We start from the raw sequence: 6,701 nt of genomic DNA, 5'->3' as shown, positions 1-6,701 counted from the left end.
ATAAGTTTGAAAAAAAAACCACCGAGTGGAGAGCAATCCTCCCACTCGGGGGCTTAGCTGCAGTCCAGTACTCGCCTAAGTTCTCTCACTTGGAGACTTAGCTGCAGTCCCGCACTCGCCTAAGTTTGAAAAAATCCTACCGAGTGGAGAGCAATCCTCCCACTCGGGGGGCTTAGCTGCAGTCCAGTACTCGCCTAAGTTCTCTCACTTAGAGACTTAGCTGCAGTCCGGCACTCGCCTAAGTTTGAAAAAATCCTACCGAGTGGAGAGCAATCCTCCCACTCGGGGGCTTAGCTACAGTCCAGAACTCGCCTAAGTACGAAACACATCTCAATCCTCAAGCACGACGAGGGGCAGGTCAACTGCCACCTTCTCCTGCGAAGCTTCGCCACAAATACAATGCGTGATTCATCCCGCTCTACAGTAACGAAGTGCGGGTCGACTGCCACCTTCTCCTAGAGAGCTTCGCCACAAATACAATGTGCGCTCCGTCCCGCTCTTCAGTAACAAGGTGTGGGTCGACCGCCGCCTTCCCCTGAAGAGCTTCGCCACAAATACGATGCGCACTCCGTTGCCGACCCGCAAGGGCGACAAGACATGGGTCGACTGCTTCCCTCTCCTTCGGAGCTGCACTGCGAATACAAAAGTTGCCTCGAATGAAGAATGGGTTTACTCAGCAGGAGATTCATAAAGATATTCAACGGTAAACCAAGTTCAGATAAATTCTAAAGGTTTCAGATCACAGATCGAAGTACTCGGGCATGCAGCCCGAAAAAGTTTAACGGTTACAAAAACCACTCGGCATTCCGAGGCAAATTTAAGGTGGGACATAAGAGTTTGTTCACTCCGCGGGAGGAGGGCTGGCAGGCTTGACGAACTCATCCAGGTCGACGCCGTCGGCTATCCGAGTGGCTGCAGCGATGAAAGTCTCCATAAAGGTTCGGAAGTCATGTTTCTGGGTGTTGGCGACCTTGATTGCTGCCAGTTTGACTTGTCGCACCTCCTTGTAGTGGACACAAACCAAAGATAGAGCCACGTCAGCGCCACACCGAGCAACAGACTTCTTCCACTCCTGCACTCGGTCTGGGATTTCATTTAGTCAAGTCATCAGGGACTCAAGATCATTTTGGAGCATAGCCTCTGGCCAAAGTGTCGGGTCAATCCGCAACATGGCAACCTTCAGTCGAGCCAAGTAGTCCACGACACTGTCGATGCGAGATTCCAGACGGAGCAGATTCATGACAGTTTCATCTTTCACGGGAGAGTTGATTGGATCCAAACCTGGTTCGATCCGCCCAGTCTCCTCTTCAAAGTTCTGGCAAAACTATGCATTCACGATCCAAGGATAAGTCAATTTTCGTACACTGAGTCGACACAAAAAAAATCAGTCGGAACAGAATGTGCACCTTCAAGCTTGATGAACAACTTCTTGGCAAGACTTCTCAGACAGCTCTCCAGATCATCCCTCCTGCGAGCAATGCCTTCCATTTCTCGCCCTGGACGAGATTCGCCTTCTTCCAGCGCGAGCACTCCTTGTTGGAGTCATTCAGAGCGGTCTTCAGCCTGGTATTCTCTTCTTCCAACTGGCCGACCGAAGCCAGCTTCTGTTCGGCCAGAGCGGTCCTGTCGTCAGCCTCCTTACGAGCAGCAGCCAAATCCTGATCCTTCTTCGCTAGAGTTTCTCTCAGTTTTTCTGCAAAGAAATGACGATTGATTCAGAAATAGCAGAAGGGTACTCAAGCCTAAAACTGACCAGTCGACAAACTCGTCTTACCAGCGGCGCCGTCTCTGACCTTTTGCAGCTCTGTCCTGGCCAGCTCCAAGTCAAGGTTTAGTTAAATCTGCTGCTTCTCCAAGTCAGCAAAGCGAGCTCCAAGATCACAAGATTTCTGAAATCAAAGGGGAGAAGTTATTTTTACAGCAAAAAATAACAAAGGCAATAAATACTAAGACTATGGTCGACTGCCCGCAGTCCACCATAGTCTCGGGGACTACACCCAATGGGTGCACTTTGCGTGCCCCCACCGGTTCTGATCCCACTCGACCGGCCCGCCGAAGTCGAGTCCAAAAAAAAGGCAGAAAGAGAGAAAGTAGAACTCAGACTATAGTCGACTGCCAACAGTCCACCGTAGTCTCGGGGACTACACCCAGTGGGTGCACTTTGCGTGCCCCCACCGGTTCTGATCCCACTCAACCAGACCGAGTGGAAGAGACAAACTACCAGTTTGGTTTATACATTCGACAAAATACAAAGACTACAGTCGACTGCCAGCAGTCCACCGTAGTCTCGGGGACTACACCCAGTGGGTGCACTCAGCGTGCCCCCACTAGTCCAAAAATTCAATCGACGACACCCAGTGGGTGTACAGATGCAAAGATTTTCGAAAAGAATCTTCAGGTAGCATATCCTAACAAAACAAGCGGCGACCAACTAACCTGAACGTTGCTCTGGAGAGCCAAGCTGGCATCATAGGCGGCTTGGCTGGCGTCCCGCACCGTCTTCATCTTCTCCATCATAATGCCCGCCTGGCGTATGGCTTCCCTAACAGCATTCACCTCGTCCTCTGGGACATGATGGGTCGCAAAAACTGAAGGTGGGTCGACAGGGGCCTGAGCAGTCGACGAAGAAGGCAAGGCACTCGACAGTGGCACAGCGAAGGTAACAGAACCCCGATTGACATCGCCAGTGTCCTGAACGACTAGTTCCGCCCTCGGCGTCGACTGTAGCGCCTCACTTACAGGAGCTCGCCTATTCTTCCTCATCAAAGGCCTCTCGGGCTCTTCATCATCATCAGGGAGGTCGATAATGTTGGGAGCTGTGCAAAGTTCAATTGCCAAAATCACGTCACCCAATGATGCACATTGCAGTTGAATCGACCGAATAAAGATAGTATGGCAGAAATCATACCCGGATTAGAAGTGACCGCATCCTCCATCACCTCATCATCATCCCTGTAAGCTGAGGTCCCGGAAGTGGCAACGCTGACAATTCCAAAGTTCGTCCAGTTAAAACAAGAAAAACAAACAGCGCGGAGCGTCGAGTGAATACAAAGAGAGACACTCACGCGGAGGCGACGGGGATATCAATCTTGATCTTCGGCAACGCCTTCCGAGTCCTCGGCTCTGCAACTTTGGGGTGCTTGGGCGCCTTCTCAGTCGGGGTTGGTGAAGAGATCCGAGGACGCTTCAAAGACTGGCCAGCCTGAGCAGTTACCTTGTCACGGGCACTCGGCCGTTCTTGGTCAAGCTTGGATCGCCTCTCCCTGCGAGGGGGCGACTCGACTTCTTCTCCATCACTTGAGTCGTCGCTTCCTCCATCCCCTTCACCATTGGAAGTCCACTCGCCACTGTCGCCGCCACTCGCATCGCCTTCCAGAGCTTGCTCTTGCTCCCCGTTGGGCATTGAATACATTTCAATAATGGCCTGAAAGAAAGCGAGGAGAACAAAGTCAGTCGAGCAATATAGGCAGCTGCGCGAGTGAATTCAGATTACAAGCAAAAACTCAGAATCAGACCTGCTCTGGTGCATGAGACTGGTCGAATGGGGGAACTCTCCTGGCTCCCCTGGGATTGTCCTTGTTCCCGGTAATGCCCGACAGCCACTTCTCCAGTGTGTCATCGTCGACCTCCTCCGGGTGGATCCGAGTGGAGTCTTCAAGACCCGAATACATGCACATCGGATGGTCTCGAGCTTGAAGATGCTGGATGCGCCGCTGAAGGAAGACCTCTAAAAGATCCATACCAGTGACCCCGTCATGAATAAGCTGGACCACTCGATTGACCAACACCTTCACGTGCGCCTTCTCCTCCGGGAGCACCTTCAAAGGGGAGGGTTTCCTCACTCGGTCCATGGTAAAGGGAGGGAGGCCAGTCGATTGCCCTGGCGTCGACTGGTCTTTACAGTAAAACCAGGTCGACTGCCATCCACGAACTGAGTCAGGAAGAATCATGGCCGGAAAGGAGCTTTTCCCTCTCGTTTGAATGCCAAGACCCCCACACATCTGGATCACTTGGGTCCTCTCGTCACTCGGATTAGCCTTTTTCACTGTCTGGGAGCGACAAGTGAAAATATGCTTGAAAAGACCCTAGTGAGGCCGGCAACCCAGGAAATTTTCACACAAAAGAAATAAAAGCGGCGAGATAAACGATTGAGTTGGGGTAAAATGGTGGAGTTGTGCCCCAAAGAAGTTCAGAAACCCTCGAAAGAAAGGGTGAGGAGGCAAGGAAAATCCATGGTCGACGTGGGTGGCAAGAAGAACACGCTCACCCTCCCGAGGTTGCGGCTCAGATTCCTTCCCCGGAAGCCGCGCCGAGTCATAGGGGATCAGCCCCCCTTCGGCCAGATCGTCGAGGTCTTCTTGGGCGATCCTCGAGTGGATCCAGTCGCCCTGGATCCAGCCCTTCGGCAGGCCGGTCCGCGAGGAAGATCCGCCCCGGCTGGTCGCCTTCCCCTTCGACCTCGCCATCGCCTTCTTTGCCCGCTCCAGAGCCGCCGTCTTCTCCTTCCCCATTGTCGTCGGCGAGACGCGTACGGAGCGGTGACGCTGGGGCGAGAGCGAGTGCAGCGGAGGGGCGTAAAGAGGAGAAGAGGTAATAGGAACACGTTGTTTGGGAGACTCCGGTCCAACGCCTTATATGAGGCCGCTTCCGAGTGGCTGACGGGTAGGCCCAGGTGGCTCTGTCAAATCCCGTAACGATCGCGCGCGCGATACGTGGCGAAAAAGGTGGCGCGGGGATCGAGGCGGCTCCGCTCTATCCCATCCGGTTACTGCGGCCTCCCCCATCCCGCGTGCTTCCCAAAATTCGGATCCCACAAAATCTGCGGGCAGCAAACAACTTGTCAGACCAAAGATCTCCTCCGCACCGTCACTCGGAGCCTTACAAGTAAAGAAACTCACTCGACGAAGAATTAAGAATGGATCAAGGCGGCTGAAAAGGAAGTTGCTGTCGTCACTCAGGTCCGTTGATCCGAAACAAGATACGCTCACGGCATGAAAAACGAGTCGGAGAAGTTGTCAACTCCTTCCCCACTCAAACCTTGATCCATTCGGGGGCTAATGATGAAGCTATGTACCTAGGGTAGGGTCATGGACCTGTCCTAACTGCCCTACCCAAGGACATCTCTAGAAGAAATCACCTTTCAATCGACTTGGAGGTGTTCCACTTGACAGACTCGAAGACATTCGACCGAGAAGCAATCACTCGACCAAGATCCAACCACTCGACGGCCAGGAGACCTAAAGTCACTCCGCATGCTAACGGTCGGTCATTAAGTAGCTTTTATGGTCATCATAGCACTTTATTAGTAGCGTTACCAGTAACACCCTGCCTTAATATACATTGAACCCTTTGTAACGTGGGCTGGCCGGGGTCCTGGCGCACTCTATATAAGCCACCCTCCTCCGAGACAAGGGTTCGCACCCCTGTAATTCATACTCTCATAATCCAGTCGACCGCCTCCGGGCTCCGAGACGTAGGGCTATTACTTCCTCCGAGAAGGGCCTGAACTCGTAAACCTTGTGTTCTTACAACTTCTCCACAGCTAAGATCTTGCCTCTCCATACTTACCCCCCTACACTACTGTCAGACTTGGAACCACGACAGTAGCGGCAGTAGCAGCGGTAGTACCGCGGCTACCACCGCTACTAGTGCCGCACATACCCTCTTTTTCTCTCCCGTTCTCCCCCTGTTTCTTCTGCTCTCAATCTCTGCGGTAGTACCGCTGGTGGTCGCGGTAGTACCGCTGCTACCAGCAGTAGTACCGCTCTACTAAGCGGTAGTACCGCTCTTTGCAGGCTGAAGGGGGGGGGGGGTAACGGTTGGATTGGTCCCCCCACTATAAAAGGAGGTCTTCTTCTCCAAGTTGACCTACCTCTTTTCCCCCAAGCTCCATTGTTGCTCCAAAGCTCATTTTCGCCCGATCTCTCTCCCTAGCCAATCAAACTTGTTGATTTTCTAGGGATTGGTTGAGAAGGCCCGGATCCACACTTCCACCAAGAGAAATTTGATTCTCCCCACTAATCCCTTGCGGATCTTGTTACTCTTGGGTGTTTGAACACCCTAGACGGTTGAGGTCACCTCGGAGCCACATTCCATTGTGGTGAAGCTTCGCGGTATCATTGGGAGCCTCCAATTAAGTTGTGAAGATAGCCACAACCTTGTTTGTAAAGGTTCGGTCGCTGCCTTCAAGGGCACCAATAGTGGAATCACGGCATCTCGCATTGTGTGAGGGCGTGAGGAGAATACAGTGGCCCTAGTGGCTTCTTGGGAAGCATTGTGCCTCCACATCGTTCCAACGGAGACGTACTTCCTCTCAAAGGGAAGGAACTTCGGTAACACATCCTCGTCTCCACCGGCTCCACTCTTGGTTATCTCTTACCTTTACTTGTGCAAGCTTATATTGTGTTGTATCCCTTGCTTGCTTGTGTGCTAGTTGTTGTTGCATCATATAGGTTGCTCACCTGGTTGCATATCTAGGCAACCTATTTTGATGCTAAGTTTAATTTGGTAAAGAAAAGCTAAAATTGTTAGTTGCCTATTCACCCCCCCCCCTCTAATCAACCATATCGATCCTTTCAGCCGAGCAAAAGGCATCAACCTTTTGGCTTCGTGTTCATCGTCAGTACCATGAACACAAGAAGTTTGCACCGTACAAAATGGAGAGCAAGCGTGGGTGGGTGTCTCTCTTGAAGCGATGGAGG

The 6,701-nt window shown here is 52.3% G+C and overlaps 1 long non-coding RNA gene across 2 annotated transcripts in view; it reads right to left on the bottom strand.

The window, feature by feature from the left end:
- The window catches only part of LOC119289075, a 14,125-nt gene extending 12,800 nt beyond the window's left edge, over positions 1–1,325 (bottom strand). For both annotated transcript variants that reach the window (XR_005141418.1, XR_005141419.1), the window contains exon 1: positions 1,282–1,325. This is a non-coding gene — a long non-coding RNA (uncharacterized LOC119289075). The remainder of the gene's footprint in view (positions 1–1,281) is intronic.
- Between the last annotated feature and the right edge of the window lie 5,376 nt (positions 1,326–6,701).

The sequence above is a fragment of the Triticum dicoccoides genome, chromosome 4A, assembly GCF_002162155.2.
Source record: "Triticum dicoccoides isolate Atlit2015 ecotype Zavitan chromosome 4A, WEW_v2.0, whole genome shotgun sequence".
Taxonomy (NCBI): Eukaryota; Viridiplantae; Streptophyta; class Magnoliopsida; order Poales; family Poaceae; genus Triticum; species Triticum dicoccoides.
Note: the sequence above shows the minus strand (reverse complement) of the source record. Positions and strands in the feature narration are given on the sequence as shown.